Genomic DNA, 23,124 nt, shown 5'->3' on the forward strand with positions numbered 1-23,124 from the left:
TTTAGTACAAGCCTAATACGGTCTGGTAGCTGGTTCCACAGCTAGGAACAGAGTAGGCAACCCCCACCCCCATATGTTTTCAAAGGTGGACTGGGAGGGGAAAGGTAGGCCTTGGCAGAGGCAGGAAGACAATAGGCGGGAGAATAGAGAGGGGGGAGAGTAGTTGAGAGATATATTCAGGTTGTTCCAAATAATGAGCGCGTAAAGTGAGAATGAGTATTTTAAATTCAAATTCCGTCGCTAATAGGAAGCCAGTGAAGTTTCTTTAAGAGTGGAGTTATATGGCAACCTCTCCTCTTTTATTTTCACAATGCATTCGAAAAAAAGAAGAGATTTGAAGTTTCTAAGTTTCTTTATGGATAAATCCGACAGACCAAAAAGTTAAAGAATTTGAGACATTGTGTCAAACAATTTTTTTCATCAAGACCTTTTACCGGTATTGCTTCTTTATCGTTATGATATAATAACACAAACTGCCAGAATCTTGCCCTTTTTAGATCTAGCGAAATCATCAAAACATTACTCAGGTTTTTTGGGTTCCATTCATCTATACTTTTATGAAGTATCGTCCTTAATGGTTTTTGTAAATGTCCCGTGAGAAAAACATTATGTGAATTGTAATGAAACTGCTAGCAGACTACAGCAGTGATCTCATTACAATGCTATTGTTGTCGTTATTGTTCTAATTACTATTATTATTGTTATTGCTGTTGACCCAATCTCAAGATTTTCGTCACTTGTTTTCATTCATAAATTTCTTTCATATGGACTTGTTCCTCAAAAGTAAAAAAAAAAATAATAATAAAAAATAAAAAATAAAAAAATGATTTCATTTACATAATCTCATCCTAATTCCATCATGGGTGTCATCTAAGCAATGTAACGAGAACATGTTTCATTTTACCCCCCCCCCTCTTTTCCATTCCCACTGATATTTACAAGATGAAGAAATGCAGTCCTTAACTAACTCCTTAACAAGAAAATAAGAAAACTTTCAGCTGCTTGAAAATTCCTCCATTACATACATACAAAACAGATTTTGGCGACGCGGAAATATAACTTAAAGCTAAAATCTTCGGTTTTCTCTTCATAGAGAATTATAAAAACCTCCATTTTCAAGGTAAGGTCCCTATGTGTCACTCATACAGTGAATAAGTTATATTCGCTAAAATATTTAAGAAAAATTTATACAAAGCGTTCTTTCGAAATTTAAATCCTATCATGTTTGCATCATGAAAATTATCTCATGCATGGTGGTCTTAGTTTTCATAATGTTAATCGAAGTAGAAATATATTTTGTGACATGCAGGCTTTTACCCTGAGAAAATGTCACAACGGTGTATGAAATTATGAAAAATAATTATTCATTAGTTTATTATACACCAAAATTATGTATGCGCATTCAAACATATCAACTGCAAGATATAAACAGAAAACCAGAGTTTTGTTTATCCAACCTGCAGACAATACTAGTATACTACTGTACGTTAACTTTAACGTTATATTTCATTTCTGTTGTACTATACTACAAAATGTGACTTTACAGGTAAATCTTTAATCATGGACGGAAAAAAATTGTTTTGAGAGAATTAATTACTGTTAGTAATGCATAACAACAGAGTACACAAACAATAACACTAGATACGTCAACCCAAAATATTCAAACAATACATGCATCGCTAACAGACACCATTGTAGCGTATAGTAATTTAGAAAAATATAAAGGAAAAAACAACAATGGTTGCCCATAATGGGGATTACGGTATAGTAGTTTTAGGTTTGATTTCGTGTTTCTGTTATGTATGTATGTTTATGGATGTATGCATACGTACGTGCGTGCGTATGCATGTATATGTGTGTGTGTGTCTCTTCGTGTTTGATTCGTTCACTGATATGTCCACAATATGAGGGTTATAGGAGGACCTAAATTACCATTTTGTTGTTGTATTTTCTCTTTTCTATCTCTTAGTAACACTTCCCAATGGAATTTATTATAGTTTGGGGAGTTTGTTGATATATTTGTATCTGTCCGTACGTGTCTATGCGTGTGAGAGTGTTTCGTTGTTTTTACTCTCTGTATAAAGTCTTATCAATCTATTATCAACATAACCAAAGCAATTCCCCCCCCCCAAAAAAAAATGACTGGGCTTACTTACCTCCTGATATATCAAATCACAAAATCTTGTTGTCAGCTTTCTTCGAATAAGGGCTGGCTCTTGTAAAACACTGAGATGCTTGGAGCTGGAAATCCGTCCTTGTATTTGTAAATCTAGGACACAGTTTTAAATAAATCCGAGTCAGTGGAAAGAGAGATATTTCAACACTCTGCAAAATAAAAGTTATAAATCCTTTCTTAAAAATTCCGATGATATTAGTCTTTTTTCCCCTTCTTGTTCTTCTTATTTAAAGGATTTGCTACAGAAACACAATCCTATCCTTCCACAGAATATATGGCTTCTCACCTTGAGAAAAAAGAATAGTCAACAGCAAAAACTATAGCGACAGATCACAATGAGTTAATTAAACCTTTTAAAATAATACTGTCAATTGGTACCCCGGCGAACAGGACCATTTATCCACGCATGCAAGCCACAAACACGATCACACTGCCATATACAGGCTGTATCGTAACAGTGGTTGAACGGCAGCCCTTGAACGCACGCATGTTACGAAAAGTTCAGGTGCTTCTGAACGGTGCTTCCACACAGAGACCGCCTTTATTTTCGAAACATTGTCAAAAAAAGGAAGTGTACTTAAAACAGGAAATTTTGGGGAGAAAAAAAATATCGAAGTATTCGTTTTGCCAAGTACTACAATGGTCTCCACTATACATATTTCTGTACATTGGTACAATATGTAAAATAGTTTTGTCAAGTGCTTGGTATATTTAAAAGGAAACATCCATTGATATGATATCCTATTTTCTTCGATGAATTTTGGGTATGGGGAAACTATATAGTAATTGGATGTGTCGAAGTGAAACTACAAAAACCGATTTTCGAAGTGACAGGTATAATGAGCATACTGAACACTATAGTTTATTCTGTTTTAAAGTATCAATAATCGATCGGATCATTTCAAACTTTCACTTTTCCCAAATTTTTCTCGATGTATGTTTTTTAAATTTTTTTTTTGGTCTTTCGATTTTGACCTCTTTTCGAGGAAACTTGCTTCGAGTCAGACTGTTATTACTAGGTTTAATTACGTTATATATTGTAAGGCTCAGTGACACTCTGAAGGGAAGAAAAACTAAAGAAAGTCCAGCTTTTTACAGTATTTGTCTTTCACTTTTTTGGCCACGGAGAGACGGTTTTCATTTGTTGTTCTTTTCAATTAATTCATAGAATTGTCTTTGGTCTGCGACAAGTAAAAACAATATGTTTGGGAGCTTTATTTATTTATTTCTTTGGAATGGAACGAAATAATGAAAGAAAGTTAATAAGAATTAATTCCTCACGCAATATTCAGGTAAAGAAGGAAGGTTTTCAACTGGCTACAATACCATCTGGAGATTTCGATAACATGTGACTTGGTCTGTATGTCTGTCTATAAATTCACAGTGTGTTTGGTTTTTCTTAAACTAATCGAAACATTGTCAACTTCGCTTTTAAAATAACAAGTTCACTACTGACCGACCGAAGCGAGATTTCTCCCATTATGGTAATTGTTCAACAGATATCTTATTAATTAATAAACATTCATTTTTATATAAACAGTACCACTATACCGGCAAATAAGGATCAAACGAACCATAACTGATCATTATTCATTTTAACGTTATCCTTCCTTTTTCACGAGTGAAGTGACCTTGGTTTTTTGTTTTAGATATGAGTAGAATATTAATTGAAGAACACTTTTAGAATAAAGTTAAAATTGATTATAAATGTACCCTATAAAATCCATTAATAGTGGTAATTAATTACCCCATTATTGGCTTAATTTTTCACATTAGTTAAAATAACAAGAACTTAATATACCATCTAAACATATCAAACGACCACAAACTAAATGCTAAATAATGATTACTACCGTGGCTTCCTTGTTTTCAACGAAATTAAATGACATTTTAACTTTTTTAGAATTAAAGTAGAAAATAAACGTTTCAAAAAACAAATAATAAAAAAAAAACTTACGTAAATAGAATGATAAGTTTTTCCTAAGATCCAAATAATAGATGGCGTTATGATCAAAGGGTCATTCGCTTAGACCATGTTACCATTGATATCCGCGTCTTGTACAGACCTGTTGCTGTATATGTTAATAGTTGAATATCCCGTGACGGCAGCAATAAACCTCTTACCCGGGAAAGGAGGAGGAGCGATTCACAACATTTATTTAAGATAGTCGACAGTTGTTTTTCTAAGCCCAAAAGAAATCCTTTTGATGTCCTGACAGGCTAACACAAAAGAAAAAAGGGCTAATGCACTATTCTACTGAGGGGTAGAGAGAGGGTCTATACTATAGACCCATCCCTTTCTCGTCCCATTGTAGCCCTGGTTCCTTTGTAACGGGGTAACCGTTACTTTGAAGGTATTGTCAAAGGTTAAAAGCCCATGTGAAGTAAAAGGAAACCATATTGACGGACCTAGGGGATTATACACATTCACGGTGACTTTGCGAGGTTAGTGAAAGAGGCAAAAATTCGATCAACTCACTAAGAAGAAATAAAGTTCTTTGGGCTGACACTATGCTAAGCTAATATGATTGTGTATTTGTTTGGCTTATTGGTTAAGCACAGACAAGCAATTGGTTACGTCTTGCCTTTCTAAGAGTGTATAGAGTACCAAGGAAGTATTTTTTTTTGTGGGCTAATAGATTTAACGGCGCATGCGTGATTTGTAAGATTATGGTCGGCGGAAAGTCAGTAGGGAATTGTAGGAAAAGAGTTTTCAACGTGTATACTTACATGTTAACGTGGATAAGTTCGTCGGAGGAATCAAAGAAAACGATACCCGTGATTCGTTGATATATATATATAGGATTAAACTGAAATTTCACGGATGCTATTATTAGAGTTGAATTATCTACGTATTGCTATGCGCACAGCCTACAACTTGAATGTTTGAACTTTTACAGTCTCAATTTAAACTAATTCCCCCCTCTATTCCCATCTCTTTTCCCTCTCTATTTTCCTTAAAAAAGAAGTAAAAACATGTCTGAAACGAAGAGTCCAGTCTAAGATTAATTTTATAATCGATATAATGAAATAAGAATTACATTTATTATGCGAGGTTGAATTACTCGTGTATTGGTCATAGATACAGCGACAGTTGTCCATGTAGGGGGCCCCTTTGCAACAATGAGGTCTGGGGCCATTCACCATAATTCATATTACATTCGCTTGACACTTGTAACTATAGCTAAATTCGCGAATAAATCAACCCCAATCCAGGCTGCTTTAACGGCTTTTATTCTCTGCTAAAAAAAAGCGCTCAAAATATACCAAGGTTGGCAATTGGAAGACACCTATCAATCACAAGAAGAATAAGAAAAGACCGAACGAAACAAGATGAAGAAAAAAAACCCAGGAATAACAAAACCATGATACAAGGATAGGATAGGAACAAACCGTAAAATCATGAGTACATTTTTAAGTTGGGGTACTTTATCTCTATAGAAGGCCATGCATGACAAAATCCCCTACGAGAAAAACTATTTGTAAAGAAAGGTGGGTTGTGGAGCTTTTGATTAAAAGGAAAAGAGGGAATTGGTTGCGAGGTCATTGGAGGGTTACCCACTTAAGAAAGAAAGAATGTAACAACACATAGCTCATTTTGGGAGTTTTATAAGAGTCTGGGAAGTCATGCGAGGTCATTAAATTGTAGAGTGGGATTGATTTAAGAATTAAACGAAAGATACAAGAAGAAGAAAAAGAAAAAAACCAGAAGACATAACAACATATCTTGAATGAGCCTCTTCCTTCTTAACGCTCCGCTCCGTTGATGCAAGTTACGATAAAAAAAAATCCTGAAAATTGCGTAATCAAATGGACCAAATGACTTCCGCAAAAGATTTAAAATTTCAAAAGAAGAGATTTGAATAAATTTTCAACAAATTTAAAGGCGACATCAAAGCTATAGCCATCAACTTTAACTAACGTCTATGTTATGTCAGCGGTCTGCACACTGTTAGTGCTATACAAGCCAGGATTGAGACACGACCCATCAGACCCCGAATCGATGTTCGGAGTTCATTAAAGGCTAGCTCAAAATATGGACTGATGGTCTGGCTCAATGGTGTCAACGCAACTTAATCGATCTCTGTAGTCAACCTAAGAAAATTGTAGATAAATTCAGTTTCGATGGCTAGAAAAAATCTCGCAACCTGCACCAATGGTTCGCGCTCCATATAGTTTCACACATGTCATGAAATAATTTCCCCCATTTTTTCCAGCTACTAAAAATCTAATTCCTTGTTTGAGATAAGTCACAAGTTCAATTGTTCATTCACGCACAAGGCTGGAGACTTGAGCCAATTTAAATATGACATCATCGAACCACGTGCGCTTCAATGTTCTTGTTGTTTCTAATAACCATGGAGGTACATGTTTTAACTAACTTCAATGTTTCTGCGATACATCAGGTGCCCGCGATTTTCAAATTCAGAGTCTAAACTATTGAAGCTCATTTTACATGAGGTAATAATAACATCGGTTTCAGTGTCGAAACTGGCAACATTCTACCTTAAAATAAGGACAGACCAACAAGGAGAAAGTAAAAAGGTATCAGATACCGTAGTGGCACTGTGACATCACATATTTACAAAATGGCTGCCCCATATCATCATAATAATCAGCAGTTATTTTACGACGCTTAGGCGACCACAAATGTGGGAGATACCCGCAAGGGCTTATGGATTACAACTTACACGTCGGGTGGCTTCCAAATCAACATTTTTATCTCAACTTTGGAAGCTTTTCAATTTAGAAAGTCATTTCAGATGGAAAAACCGTAGATTGCTCTTGGATAAAAAACCCACCTTACTATGGTCCGGCCGGGTATCGAACCCGGAACATCCCGATTGCTAAACCTCAATGCTTTAAATGCCACCGCCTTTATCAGCTCAGCCACAGCACCGGTAAGACGATTAAAATTAGGATATCTTCCAAAACGGCGAATGATTTTTCTTTTACTGTTTAGGGGAGTTTCGTCTTAATAACAATCTGACGTAAATAAAATACAACGAATATACGAAAGCAAAGTACCAAGTGAACGTACAGCGTTACGTCCAGTAACTCACAGTAACTCCAGTAACTCACAGTTACATATTTACAAGTAATAACGATTTCTCACATGTAGTATTATGCAAAACTCAAACTGACTTCTCCGTCACCTCACGATTAAAAAAATCTTTTTTTTTTAAATTATTTTCTTGATGCCTATAGTTGACTGCCCATAGTATGACCTATATAAAGTTCTTTTATAAATAGAAATTCCGCTTTGTTGAAGAATTTCTGCTTATCGTGTTTTTCTATTGCACAAAGCGTACTAATATAACAAGTTTGCTCGTCTCGCATGTGTAACTGCGTGAGATTGGTTTAAAAGGTACATTACAACCCTTTTAATTTCCCTTTTTTATGGAATATTGTCCCGGAATATCCTAATTAACTTATCATCCATAACCGTACGTTAAAATCCTAAAAAAAAACATGTTTTCGTGTTTCATGTGTTTTTTTTTTAATCTAATATAAACAAGGAAATGAATGATCTGTGGGAACTTTTCAAAGTAAAATATGTCAATGTTCTTCTTTTGTTTCTTAAATAGAACGGTACAATATCAATCAAGAGTAATTACAAAGAAAGAAAGTATGTTGTGTTGCTCTGTACTAACATCCTTGTGAGTGAAGAATCATTTAAGCTTTTATAACTCTCATCTCTTAGTTATTTCGTCAAGTTGTTATTCATAGTTATCTCTACCACATAAAACATCATCGGGATTCTGTTCTCCTGTAATGTTATGGACATCCTAATACTCATGTTCCATTTTACTGGGTTTTTTTTAAGGTAATTCTTCTTAGTATGAACTTATCTATTCACAATCCTACGTGACAAAGATTAAAAGACGTACATTAAATGGGAAATTGTAACCAAGTGGCTGGTAATCCTTCTTGATGGTTTCTCAAATCAGGGTCATAATGCGCCCAAAGGACTCATACAACTTATCAATAACAGCTCCGAATAAGTCTATGAAACCAAGTGACCCGAAATGTTAAAAGATGCAAAGTTTAAACCAATAAACGGAATATAGGCTGTCGAGTTTCGGAGGTGGAGGGGTGGGGGGGCGGGGAGGAAGGGGAGGTGGAAGAGGGGGAGGGGCGAGGGGAGGAGGAGGAGGGGAGAGGATAACATCAGTGTAGCTGTATTTTTTGGGGGGGGAGGGTGTAACCTTAGACCGTTTTCATTACGTCAGAAATCTTTAATGACATAACCAAGACAACTGGAGTTTTAAATAGGGAGTTTTAATCAAGTACCGTACACATTTTGCGTCAATCTTTCATCATTAATAATGGCTAAGTATTTCTCCTTTAAGGGGGGTGTTGGGGGAGGGGGTCGATACTCCTGCTTTAAAAATAGTGACTCTAGGTATAAATAGGAACCGATAGTTTATGCAAAAAATAAAGGAAACACTGTCTTCCGTATGATAAAGCAGGGAGTTCCCTTGATAAATATATACGTATGGAATACAAAGTTTAAATGATGAATCAGTAACTGCAAAAACAATATTGGCTTGTTTAAACCATGGAGGTAAAACATGTTTAAACTTGCTAACAGTTTCCAAAAGTGCTTTGTGGGAGGTTTGGAAGAAAGCCCTCGTTATTGACAGAAATTGACGAGGAGCTTTCCGATTAATTTAGAGAATTTATGTCTTTGTGAGAAACATGCGTTGATGGGGACAGGGTGTAAATGCTGACTTTCAATAAGGAGTGACCATTATTTAACCTTATTTTTTAGCATATTAAGCTAGGGTTATACAAATAAAGTATAAATTTTAAAAACAAAAAAAGGTACGTCGTTACTATTTGTTCTCTTTTATCAGCCTTAAAATCAAGTAGACTTCCTTAAATGTATAAAAGGTTTTTTCAAGAAGAAAGTTGAAGAAGAACTCCCTAATTTAAACGAATTTTTATTTCGATTTAAATTTATGCTTCAAGTAGAAGAATATTTACAAACGTCTAAATTTCATGCGCCCATTTCCTATAATACTTTACATAATGCATTTAAGAAATGAAATCTCTTATTTTCGTAATCATTCACTTCATCAATCTTATAAATTATTTTCATGTTATGTTCCTTTATAATTTATGCAACGAAAGAATGTTGAAATTATAATTTATGCAACGAAAGAATGTTGAAATCAAATTTGGAAAAAAAAAATAAAAAAATAAAAGGTCTTAACCCAACGGATAATGCTATTCCCAAAATTAAAAAAAAAAAAAAAAAAAAAATGTATAAATGATGGCAGACTTCGTGGAGAATGACGTCATCATGATGACGTCATGCTACATTTCTAGTGCTATAGAGGATTGTCATTACAGAGTTGAAACAAGATTAATCGTCTGACAGTAAGGATATTGCAATGTGGGGAGGGTTAAAGAGAGGGGGGGAGGGGGGCAGGAGGGAGTCGTCGGAAGTTAGATCGGGCCCGAGTACATTTAGGCCCTATGTCAACACTCCCTCCTTTTCATGTCTTCCTTTCTTCCGTATATCATCAAAAGTGAGATTACGTCATTTCATATTTTCCGGAGGCCACTAATTTACCCCGGGGATGAAGCTGTCACCCCACCCCCCTCCCCACCCCCACTAATGAGTCCTTCTCTCAGGTCTGCCATTGTGTTATTGCTTCTGAAATATAATTGTTTTTTTTTTCTGTTATTATTCAATTGCGGTATACTACTTTAATGAACAGGACAGCATATGTCGATATGATATTGTGTAACGCCTCGAGCAAACTTGTCTTGACCATGTGTCTCTTATCATAAACAAACAAACATGTCTTCTAGGGGGTGGTCTTGCTTATCTATACACTGAGACAATGCAAAATGCAAAATCATTGAGATTTGTCGTTTACCTGTTTTGATTCTAACTGGCCGGAGACAAAGCTAATGATAAATTTGACCACTACACATACCTTTATGCGTGATATCTACCTCTGGTACACTGCTATACCACTGTGATCATAAAGTCTATAGTTCTGTATAACGCTACACTTATCATATAATTACGTAATATAACCAAATTAGGAAAGGTATGGATCTAACTTGAGAATAAGTGAGAAAGTGAATAGTAATTAAAAGATGAAGAGACATACTTTGTTCTATTGCGAAATCCTAAGCCTTAAACCATGCCAAATCCACCCGGAAGTGTGGCCGTATAATTGTAGTCGTCTTTAAGCATAGTAGTCAGTACTCTGTGCTGGTACTTAACCTTATTGAACTCGCTCTTGTACTCCAAATCTAGTATAAACACGGAAGCATTATCCTGACAGAATCATGGAATATAAACTCTTTTAATTTGAAGTACACGTATACTCTCGCTTAGCCTAGCCTTGTACTGGTACTCGCGTACTCATGCTAAAGGGGATTCTCCTTGTACGTTTACTCACCCTGCTGTACTCTTACTAAAGGTCCGTTTCACCCACGGGAAAGCGTGACGTCATACACATGCGCTTAGCGTTTATAGAACTGTTAGTTTATCGAGTACCATATACAACCAGGGAGTTGTTCCATATAACAACTCCCTGATACAACATATTGATTACACGTAGAAACCGTAGTATATTTGATAACAGTAACGTTACATCCCCCCCCCTTAGATACTATACGGGGGGGGGGGTCATGGGGTACAGTCCATGAGTCTACTGTTGAAAAGGGGCCCTAGGAACTATAAATGCGGCCCGGGAAAGAAAGAAAATAGTATTCTCATTTTCAAAATAAACTTGAGAAAAAAAGAAGGGTTCAAATGGAGGACCAGGTGACAATTGCCTATTGATAGAACAGAGGTAAACCCCAATTCGGAATTCGCCCGCCGCAGGAATACTAACTCCAAGGAATATTCCGCTCATCAATACTTCGAACAGGTCAAGGAGATGTAGTGTCCGGGGAGGGGAAGGGGAGGGGAAGGGGAGGGGGAAGGGGAAGGGGCGTGAGAGTTGGTGGAACAGGGAAGCTATAGAGGTTGTGTCGCAGACACATCACGCCTTTGACTTTCAAAGTACTAGCAGATTAAATCTTCCCCTTACCCTTCCCCTGTGTAATGGTCTCGTTTTATTCCACTAACTAACTTCATCCAAAAGTTGCACCCTTAAATCAGGTTTCAAAATTGTTTTAAATTTTATTCCCAAATGGGGATCAACATGACAGTTTTCAACGTTTTACCCTACTGTCCAAAAAATAAACGGTTTCAAATCAAGTTGTACAGGTTTCAAATGTTTCTGAGATTAAATTCTTCTCCGCCGGTGCAACTTTTTTTTATTTGGGGGGGGGGTGCAGAACTTTTACGATAACCACCAAATTCTCACTCTCTTTAAATTAAATTATGACGCCAAGAAAATGATTAAATCAGCAAATTGAATCTTTCTTATACGTTCCTTGTTTTAATGGTGAGAATTGCTTCATTTCTTAGTATAGCACTAAATAGACCGTAATGTGTCGTATATCAAGCAGAAGAATTGTTTTAAATGTCAACATGAAGTGCTTAAACATAATTTTTTTTCTTTATTTAATATTTTTACCCTTTTTTTTTTGTTAGTATCATAAATATAATAACAGGCATCTCCACGCATAGACGTTTTGACAAGTCAAGTGCAGGTTACCTTATAATGAGGTTAACAGACCGTCTGTAACTGAAGTAATACGGTTGACTCACACTAGTTATAACTTCCGGTTAACAGTAATTCGATTTACCTACTTAGACAAGACAGTTTGACGCCAAAATCTTTAAACAAACATTAACAAGTCTTCAGTTATTTAACTTGACATAGACTTGACTTTAAGAGAATCCTAAAACAATTTAGAGTTTCCGGTATGTTTTTCCCATCGCCCCCTTGGGAGGGTGATATTAAGCTTGATATAAGAGTGTTCGATAAAGGATGCATGTGTCACGTGGTCAAAGGAGTAAACCCCCTCTAGATTCTCGGCCTTTTGGCTAAGATCATGTGTAGTATCTGTACCCTTTCGAGGGGAATGGTGATGCACACCCAACGATGATCATACAGTCACAGTCCCGATGCAAGGGAACTGGGGTTGAGAGCGGATCAGTCGTTTGGTAGTTTGGTTTTCGTGCCCAAGTTCTTTCCTGGGCGACTTTTCCTTAAAATGTATGTGATATATGTTAATAATATCATATGAACTTTTTTTTCGTACATTGCTTCAAATATGTGAAACTTTATTTTACATTATCTATATCAGTACGCTTTTCAGTTACATTTATAGCGATTAGAGAGAATTTTGATAATTTGAACGAATTTGAAAAATTCGAATTTCAGCATTACACCATATATTGGTATAATAATGACACCTGTCGTTGTCAACTACTTATATGGCTTTGAAATGAACGCTGCAGAGGTCAAATATGTTACGATATGAAAGTTCAAATTCGTTAATACAAATGTTTACATTTCAAATGAACATATCTCAAATACAGTTTTAACTTTAAAACGATCTTATCCATACAGGGTACAGGGTGCTAAGATTTTACTCCCTTCTTAGATGTCAAAGACAAATTAATGCCATCAGTTTTCACGATGTAGATTATATTTGCGCTCTTTTAAACCGAGAATATGAGACACGTATCTGCGCATGTCCGTTGCTAGGTGGTATTTAGACCCGGAAAAAATCATTTCGGTGTTGTTTTGGAGTAATCTAACCATTAATTTCCACACACGCACATACAAAATGAACTAAGGCATGTTTGTATATATTTTTGTTTTACGAAACTTATGCTTAGACTGAATTCAACTCGGCATTCTGCATTTGAAATCAAATTATTTCGACATCAAATACACTTAAAGGATGACGTGAGGTAGAATTATAGTATTGATCTGTTATTGTCGAAGTTAAAAGAATATTTGAGTACTTGTTATGTTTCTTTTGGCTATTCCCACTTTCAAAATATTCATCTTTAAATGGTGTTAAATATCTGGAAAGCTCCTTTAAGGCTTAGGTAATGGCGACGCCGTCTCCCGGGCTCAGTTTGGACATGTCTTAATGTTAATCCATTAAAAAAAAGTAGTATAGAAATACAACCTGGACTGCTAGCACTCTTTTCCACAAAATATTAAAATTATTTTTGTATAAAAAGTCAATCCTTTGAGCATAATGCGCCTAAGGACCCCAGAGTGGTGTGTCTTCGACAAAAAGGTTTCACCTCTCCCCCAACCCCTAACATTCTAAGAAGACTTTATCCTACCTGAACATAGTTTAGTCTGGTCATTTTTGAAAAATCGATTTGGATTCTCCGCAGAAAACAATTAACCATTTTTTTTCTTAGATTATTTTCAATATTTCTTTCATATCTAGCTCTCACTTTCTCTTATGTTTAAATAAAAAAAAATACCCCAAAGAGATCAAAGTTATTTTGTCAATTAAACAAAAAACTGTATCGTATCTTTGCAAACCGGCTGTGAGGAATCGTATGAAATTGTTTCCTGCGAGCTTATTTCCTTTACATGGCCAAAAATCGAACAACTTTGCCATTTTGACCCCTTCATCGCGTACCTTTTCCCACCTTTTTACCTTGAGGCCAAGACGCGTGGGCTATAACTTCCTGGGAAACTAAAAAAAAGTTATAGTTACTGAAAATGAGACGGCAAATGTTTTCACAACCAATTTTTTTCTTGATCTTATTGGACAAACAGATGTAACTCGTATCATAAAATTATCAGGAAAACAAAGTACTTTCTCAGGAAATATAATTTATCAGCAATTTTCTGATGAAAATGTCTAAAAAGTGCGTTGATTTTTGTCATGGCTCAAGGACAAAGGCCTGGACAAGTTCTAGAACCAATCACCACGAATGTTTTTACATTCCTTTTTTCGATATAATTTTTTTTAGTTTGTTTATGACCATGACGTCACAGACGAAGTACAGTTTAGTTTGTTTTATAAAGTGGATTAGTTTTGGGATCATATTGCTGCAATACAATAATGAACGCTACCGAGGAGAACTTAAATATTTTATATGGAAATTTGATACGTCACTTAGTCCAGCAAAAATAATAAACGTCAGGCGTGAGATACTTAAAAACATCCTACTAAATTTGTGGGACACACAATTTTCTGAATTTGGGATGAAACCGCTACTAACTCGGTATTATGAGCTATCATAATTGGATGTAAACACAAAATAATCTAACATATATTTTGCTTACAAATAATATGAATTGTGTTCTTCATGAGTGTAATGTACAGGCACGACTCACGGCAACAAACAGAACATTTGTGATAGGGGATAGGGAGGGGAGGGGAGGGTGGGAGGGGGGCGGAGGGGGTACAACAAAGGAAGACGTTTGACATGTTACCAACCGTTAGATTATAGGTTCATTTTAAACCTTAATACGACCCATTTTCTCTTGCTTTTTTGGATGTAAACACAAAATTATATTAGATATGGTTTGCTTCAAAATGATATGACTTTGTTATTCATGAGTATAATATACAGTCGCGACTCACGGCAACAGACAGTGCGTGTAGGGGGGTGGGGTGGGTGGAGGGGTAAAACAAAGGAAGACGTTTGACGTTTACCGTTTGACATGTTACCAACCCTTATAGATTATAGGTTCATTTTAAACCCATTTTTTCTTTCTCTTTTTGTTTTGAAAATTACGACATAGATGTCATCAGTATTGGTCCCATTTATTAATATTTAACATGCTTCAATTACAACTAAATTTCAAAACAAAATTCAAGATATTTCTTGATAGTGAAAAGTGTCAGATTAAAGAAACCAGTATCTAGGAAAATGCTTTGATTGTGGAAGGAGCATAGCCTTCCGGATTTACATAGCATATTTGGGGGAGAATATGCTATGTACATTAACGCAGTATAGGCTTTGTGTTGCATTTGTTGTATAAACTGGTGGTATCGGTGAAGAAAAGTGCTACTGTGAGTTTGAACAGAAGTGACCATTGTTTCATTTATCTAGCATATTTAAGAGCAAACACAGAATTGATGGAAATCTACGCATTTCGTTGAATATGTCATAATCTATTGACATAGTCTGGTGGAGTTTGAACAGAAGTGACCATTATTTGATTTAACTAGCATATTTAGGATCGAAAACAGACTTAATGGAATTCTACGCGTTTCCTTGAATATGTTATACTCTGGTTGCATACATTGCCCGTAGCTAGGATTCTTAATTTCGAGAATACATCAGTAAATATAAGGAAGGGCACAATGTTCATCCATGTAACTTGATTATGGTGGCACGTGCGGAAGGGGCACACTCGTTTTCACGGGGGAGGGGTGCGAGGTTGAGTAGATTTAACAGCGCATATAGGGTATAGATACGGGTGCAAACCACCATTAGGGTGCAAGGGGTACAAGTACGAGTACAAACCATTAGGGTGCGAGCACGAGTACATGCAACAATGCTAGGCCACAAGTACGAGTACAAACCACCATTAGGGTGCGAGGTTGAGTACATACAACAATATACTGGAATATGAATTGCTATACAATTTGACATAACTAATTGTACAATAACATGCCATTCTTTCTAGATGCATTCTCTGGCATTCTTGTAAGAGAAGTTGGACGAAACTGTGACGGTTTTAAAGAGGTTAAGCTAGTAAGTAGGTCCATGTACTCAGTCAGGATCATACATAATTTTCCTCATTGTGTGAGTGTGTGTATTGGTTTTCCAAGCAGATATATTATATGACACACACACAAACACCAGACAACACACTAGTGGTCAAGCCGGACCGAATGGGACACACGGTGTGCTCAATAATTGAAAAGCCCACCAGCGTGCCGCAGCCTTTTGTAATTTCATCGACAATTGTCAAGTTCACAATAATACATTTTCAGCCATCTGGATGGATCGCCAGGGACAATGCATTGAACGGACTTGCGGTCATTTTGATTACAAGAAATGAAAAGAGTTATATCGCCTGCTTGAAAACAGCGGCCAGAAGTTTCTTTTGAACTTCCGATCTTTCAAGTGAATTGAAACCAATACTCAGACATTTTGTTTTCTTTATTTATTTTGTTTTCTAAAGAATAAACTTAATCAATTTTCATGACATTTGGAAGTGCAATATATGGATATAACATAAGTAAGCACATGGTTTATTCCCAACTAGCTTATATACAATACACTCCCGTTTGGAACGCTTATGTCGCTTAGAGGCATGGTCAAAGTAATATATGACCGGTTCATCTCTTTAAATTAATATCAATAAACTAGCTGAAATATTCAAAGCTTTGAACTTGATGTAATTGTTTAAACTTCTGCATATGTTGGTAATACCGGTACACCCAACCTCTAATCTATACAGGTATATGCTCAATGATATATGTGTGAATATCAGGCACGAATCCAGGGGGTGGGGGGGGGGGCTGGGTAGTTGGATGGACATCCTCTCCCCACACTTTCCAACCCAAATTAAGAAGTGCTTATTTGAGCAACTTTGTAGGTACACCAAATCTTAGCCTTAAATGAAAAATCCCTCATGCTAAAATTTACCTCTAAAATGTATTTGTTTTTTCTCTAACCCCTCGACATTGTAGTCGGCTTCAACGACCTCATGACCCCTTCCCCCCTGTATGGTAAATGGCTTCGGTCAGATTGATATGTTGATGGTGTCATGAAAAATATTTTTTGTTCAATAGGAAACCACTAACTTGTACGCTATAAACGAGATAATTGAGTTCAGAAATGAAACGCTACATTAAAAATCGAGGCTTCAAATACGCGGTTCAAGACCCCAGCAACGCAAGTTTGACCCCTGAGCCGGGTAGCCCTCTGCTCCCAGCTCTCCGTGCAAACAAAGGACCATCTTCTGTGCCATAGACTAAATCCATAATATGTAAATAATATCCGAGTACCTCCCCCAACCCCCCCCCCCTTCAAAAAGGGAAAAGAAGATAGATAAAATAAGAGATCTAACCGCATTCTTATTATTGTCTACGTAAGGCCTGTACTCTCACAATCACTTCCATGTAACGCCGACTAATTCTTAGCTTCCCCGTTTATTTTCTTTAAGGCGGTACTTTGACAACTTTTCTTATCCATTGAAAGAAAAAGGGGGGAAAGAAAACAGGTTATTTGTCGAAATAAAACTGGAAATATTTTGTAACAAATTACAAGAACTGAACGCTGGAGGCTTTGAAGTTAGACCTCTAGCCGAACCGGTACACAAACATTCCAGACAAGGGATTGGAACGTAAGAACATTACTATATAGCGATTGGGGCAATAATAAAGTATAATTCTCTATTCACAGACTTTTGCAAACAACTCGAGTTTAGGCTTGTCACAGACTTCACCGACAAAAACAGAAGCCAAAAATTTGTACTTTTCGTCACCTTTTATGAATAGATCGGCTTAAAAAATAAATAATACTCTATAGCTGTTAGGTCGGGCACACACCTGGGGCTCTGAACGGATTTTGCTTGTGTACTGCTCTTGTTACTATGGTACTAGATTGTGCATTACCTACAGAAGAAGACTAAGGAGTACTACCGTAATTTCCAATTAAAATAAGGACAAACGTTAAAGCTGTTTTACTACTGAAAGTGTGGTTAATTGCCACCCCCCCCCCCCGCCAAATAAAAGAAGAGAAAATAATTTCAAAGGTTTCAAATCTATTCTAGGTATCGATGTGCTACTGTGAATACAGTAAATATTTCAACAGTATCAACCTTTAAAGGAGCATACCATATACGTATAACATATTTTAAGTTGAATATATTGAAAACGGAAATAGCTGTAGAAACATTTCTAGCGCTCAATTTTTTTATTAATAATTTTTTTTTTCTCGTACAATGACATATTAAGAATAAAACTGTTGCCTAACGTCATCGCTTAAAATCATGTAAAACTATTTTATTGAATTGATAAAGTGGATAAATATTAAGGAACAGCTATTTGAATTCATATATGTTTGGGCTTCTCAAAAAAAAAACGTTATATCCATTTCGCAGCCACACGTAAGGCCGTGACGCAATGTTCAAATATCAATTTGCTATTTGTCTTTAATTTGAAAATAAACATAAAATAAAACTGTGAGCAAACTGCTTATCCACTAGAGAGTCCGTGTAAGAGAATGTGTAAAAGTAAGTTGGCTTGACGTTTCGATCCTAGCAGGATCTTCTTCAAAGGCTAAAAGGTTTCAAGTTTTTTTTAGTCTTTGAAGAAGATCCTGCTAGGATCGAAACGTCAGGCCAACTTACTTTTACACATTGTCTTTAATTTGATAACAAGAAGAATAACGATTTCACAGATACTCTTAACGGAAGGAAGAAGGAGGGGGGTGGGGCGGTGATGGAAGAAGACAGGTACGGGAGAGGAACTTTGTAGGGTAAATTCATTTAATCTTCCCAAAATTATTTTAATCTTGTACATAGGATATGGCTACTCCGCCATGTTTCATTAATTATTCAACTTTATATTTTATGTATTATTATTTATTTTGTTTCATCACTAACGGTTTTTTTAATTGATTTGTCTTTCTCGTTTGATAAATGTACCAGCCATAATCTTATTGATAGTTACATCTGATTTTAGTCATTATTTATTTTCAAAAGAATAACCTTGTGTCAGGATTATCGACAAGATGTTATTTGCGTTTACCTAAGGACTCGACTTTTTCTTGTTCTTTTATCTTTTAATATATTTCTCTCTCTCTTTTCTAAATCGTAGGTTCATCCTAAAACTCAATACCCATGACATCTTGTTCATTGTTGTGGCCAACCATCTGAACAAACAACTACTACTTCTTCGATTATGTATACTGAGACTTTTTTCTTCATTCAATGCCTTCCACACCCACATATCAAATTTTCCCAAATGATCGGAAAAGCAATCACATCCGAACTGCGATTTAGACTCCTTCCAGGCGGATAATTGGATTAAATCTTTTATATGATGGCTGCTCTTCTTCCCAAAATCAAGGATTAAACGAAGGATTAAGGAAAACCATGAAAAAGAAAAGACTAAGTCTTCCTGAAAGGAAGAAACAAACATGATTGCCCATTTGCTTTGTTTCCGATTCTGGTTTGTATTCTGTTTGGGTCTTAGAAAGATAGAACAGGGTAGACGAAATTCGGGGAAAATCTTTTATATGGTAAATGAATGGGTAAAGATGCCATTCTAAAAAAATAAAAATTCCGCTTTTGAATGAAATTCCCCTACAAAAGAAATTGACTGTCTTCACGAGATATGTTAGAGTAACAAAAAAACAAATATGCCAATAGTCACATGACTACAATAGGCCTATTAAGACTGCTTGTGCGCACAACGATATAAATATTTATATATATATATATATATATATATATATATATATATATATATATATATATATATATATATATATATATATATATCACGTTGTGGGCACAATCACTCGTATACAAGTTTATTTGCTTTAAGTAGTGCGGTATGCGTCTATTGTAACTTGTCCAGGGTTGTCCCGAATCTGGCGATTTTTTTCGCGATTCATTATGCAGATGTTCAGCTATAATTAAGGATATACATGTGTTCTTATAGTTAATGAGTATAACGAAACCAAATTAAAACCTGCGTCATTAGTTATATACAACATTTTCATTCAAGAATACACTTTCTGATAAGGGTATAAATATTGACACAGATTTACTATGCATTCCGTTATGTTACCATGGCAATGATTTACCAAAACCAGTTAGGTTTCGTGACCCCGACCCGTTTTAATAACTTTATGAGTGCTTCACCGTATGTACTAAGATGTAGGTCAAGTTATTAAGCATATGATTTACCTTACATGTGTTACTACATATTTATATAGGTATGCGTACTGATATTAGTACCATTATCTTCAACGGATATATTCTCTAAGTAAACTTTGTTCATGTTATTTATATCCAAATGTATGTTAACCCCAAAAGTAACCTACATTTCATTAGTGTCGGCATGTTGTGTATATTAATCAATATCGGATAGTTGTAATAATCGATAAAGGATGCTTCTAATAATCGATAAAGGATGATTCAAATAATCGATAACGGGTGATATTTAATTATCGATAACGGGTGATATTTGATAATCGATAACGGATGATTCGAATAATCGGTAACCAATGATGGTGATAATCGATAACGGATGATGGTGATAATCGATAACGAATGATGATGGTGATATTCGATAACTGATAATTCTAACAGTCGATAACGGGTGATTTGTAATAATCGATAACTAGTGATTCTAATCATCGAAAACGGATGACTCTTATCGTCGAAAATGGATGATTCTTGTTATCGAAAATGGAAGATGCTAATAATCGATTTTGGAAGATTCTAATAATCGATAATGGAAGATGCTTATAATCGATAATATAGGTGATTTCTAATAGTCGATAACTGGTGATTATGGATGATTCTTATAGTCGATAATGGAAGATGCTTATAATCGATAATGGGTGATTTCTAATATTCGATAACTGGTGATTATGGATGATTAAAATAGTCGATTATGGAAGATGCTTTTAATCGATAATGGGTGATTTCTAATAATCGATAACTGGTGATTATGGTTGATGATTTTAATAATCGATCATGGAAGATGCTTTTAATCGATAATGGGTGATTTCTAATATTCGATAACTGGTGATTATGGATGATTAAAATAGTCGATTATGGAAGATGCTTTTAATCGATAATGGGTGATTTCTAATAATCGATAACTGGTGATTATGGTTGATGATTTTAATAATCGATCATGGAAGATGCTTTTAATCGATAATGGGTGATTTCTAATATTCGATAACTGGTGATTATGGATGATTAAAATAGTCGATTATGGAAGATGCTTTTAATCGATAATGGGTGATTTCTAATAATCGATAACTGGTGATTATGGTTGATGATTTTAATAATCGATCATGGAAGATGCTTTTAATCGATAATGGGTGATTTCTAATATTCGATAACTGGTGATTATGGATGATTAAAATAGTCGATTATGGAAGATGCTTTTAATCGATAATGGGTGATTTCTAATAATCGATAACTGGTGATTATGGTTGATGATTTTAATAATCGATCATGGAAGATGCTTTTAATCGATAATGGGTGATTTCTAATATTCGATAACTGGTGATTATGGATGATTTAAATAATCGATAATGAAAGATGCTAATAATCTTTAATGGATTATTCTAACAGTCGATAATGGGTGATTGCAGTGCTATTTACAACTTGGTCAACAAGTCACTCGCCTTGAAAGAGGGCGGGCTTGAAATTCTTAAATTCTACAGGTACATTTTAGTATGTAATACTTGTATAGCCTATGGTATATGGTTCTGAATCAAATCACTAACATTTCTTAATTAAAGTACAATAGGAGAAACAAAGTGGAAGACTTCTTTTATAGATTTTTAGCAAATAGGGTTCTATATTTCTTGGCTTTGATGTTAAAGTTTTGTCCATAGGAGTATGTGTTGTCAAACTTGGGACAATCGCCTCTATTTTTAGATGACTTTATGCCTTCGAAAAAGCAGCGTTGAAAATGTATTTACTGATGATTATACAGGCTTGGGTTTCATCGTCAGAAAAAAAAATGGGATTAGTTTGCCGCAGTTGTTAATTCCACTTTTCAACCTATAAAAACTGTCTACGATGAACGGTCAACGAGTCAAATATATGCAAACATAGCTTATATTATTTAGGCATGTTATAATGTGAACTCTTCCACCATTCGATAACTGTTAAGTTACCTACGGCATTACACATCGAAGAATTAAATCCGAACGTAACTTCGTCATCAAACTAATTTAAAACAACGGTGACTCAAAATACAGTAATAACAACAATTCCGAATTCTAATGGCACCATTTGATAAAGCCATGTTATAAATAGTAAATAATTCGAATTTTTGATGTAAAAATGAATTACACCTTACCTTGCCGGTTAAACGAAATATTCGGCAAAACCTGAAACTTCAAGTAATGTAGAATCCGTGATCCGAAATTTCCAAAAAATACAGAAATAAATCTACACTGTGTATTTTCCCTTTTTTTAAAACTCAGAACGAAACTATAAAGACGGCAATTTATTCTCCTTCTAGTGCTATTAACTTACAAAGATTGTGCATTATATATTGTGCAGTGTAAGTGTAGCCGAGTATATAACTTTTGTAAACGACTTGAAGTAAGCAGATTGCTACTGTGTCGGCTTACTGGACCGAATTATCTGGTTGTGTTCGCCTGAGTAGGTCCACAGTTGTACGATTTTGTCGTGGCTTTCATGACTCCAGGCGAAGGTAAGATTGACAGGGAGGTTCCTGGCAAGGTAATAAGGGTGCAAAAGTCAGGTTTTCAATAGAGCTGAAGAGGCGTGACAATTTACATCCTGCGATGCATATACACTAAACTGTTTCCAATGCAATTCTTTTCCACTTCTGTGAATGACTGTAGCCCTGTATATCCAGGGAACTGAGTGCTACTATAATCAGATTGTATGTATGTCTATATATATATATATATATATATATATATATATATATATATACATATACCACATGTTACCAGGTTCATATGTCTTTGTACGTGGGTGTGTGGGAGTATGTGTGTGTACGTGTATGTGTGTGTTAAAATAAGGACAAAAGTTAAAGCTGTTTTCTACTGAAAGTACCCTTACATCGAGACTGTATCCACGGAAACATGACGGTATTACGTCAATTTAGGTATCACAAGAAATATTTAAGGTATAAAAACGTCTACTATTATTAATTTATATTTTGATGGATTCTTACCTTATCAAGTGGCAATTCAACCCTGTCTTATTCCACTTTCCATATAGTATCTTTAATGTAACTTTAAGTACATTGTTTGAGCGTGCATTATAAATCTAACCATCGTTACCAATCTGTGTAGTAGAAATAACGTTTACCAACAACTTCCCTAAATAACTAAGAATAATCGT

General features: G+C 35.4%; 1 protein-coding gene across 4 annotated transcripts in view; it reads right to left on the reverse strand.

The window, feature by feature from the left end:
* The window catches only part of LOC139969834 (paired box protein Pax-6-like), a 145,705-nt gene extending 123,435 nt beyond the window's left edge, over positions 1 to 22,270 (reverse strand). The window contains exons 1-2 of one of the 4 annotated variants that reach the window (XM_071975141.1): positions 22,103 to 22,270; positions 2,157 to 2,269 (exon numbers count right to left, since the gene is read on the reverse strand). The gene's annotated coding sequence lies outside the window, so the exon portion shown is untranslated. Of the gene's footprint in view, positions 1 to 2,156; positions 2,980 to 4,133; positions 4,286 to 22,102 lie in introns of those variants that run through there. The other 3 variants (XM_071975139.1, XM_071975140.1, XM_071975138.1) reach the window with 3 other exon arrangements.
* Between the last annotated feature and the right edge of the window lie 854 nt (positions 22,271 to 23,124).

Source organism: Apostichopus japonicus, chromosome 7 (genome assembly GCF_037975245.1).
Source record: "Apostichopus japonicus isolate 1M-3 chromosome 7, ASM3797524v1, whole genome shotgun sequence".
NCBI classification, from domain to species: domain Eukaryota; kingdom Metazoa; phylum Echinodermata; class Holothuroidea; order Aspidochirotida; family Stichopodidae; genus Apostichopus; species Apostichopus japonicus.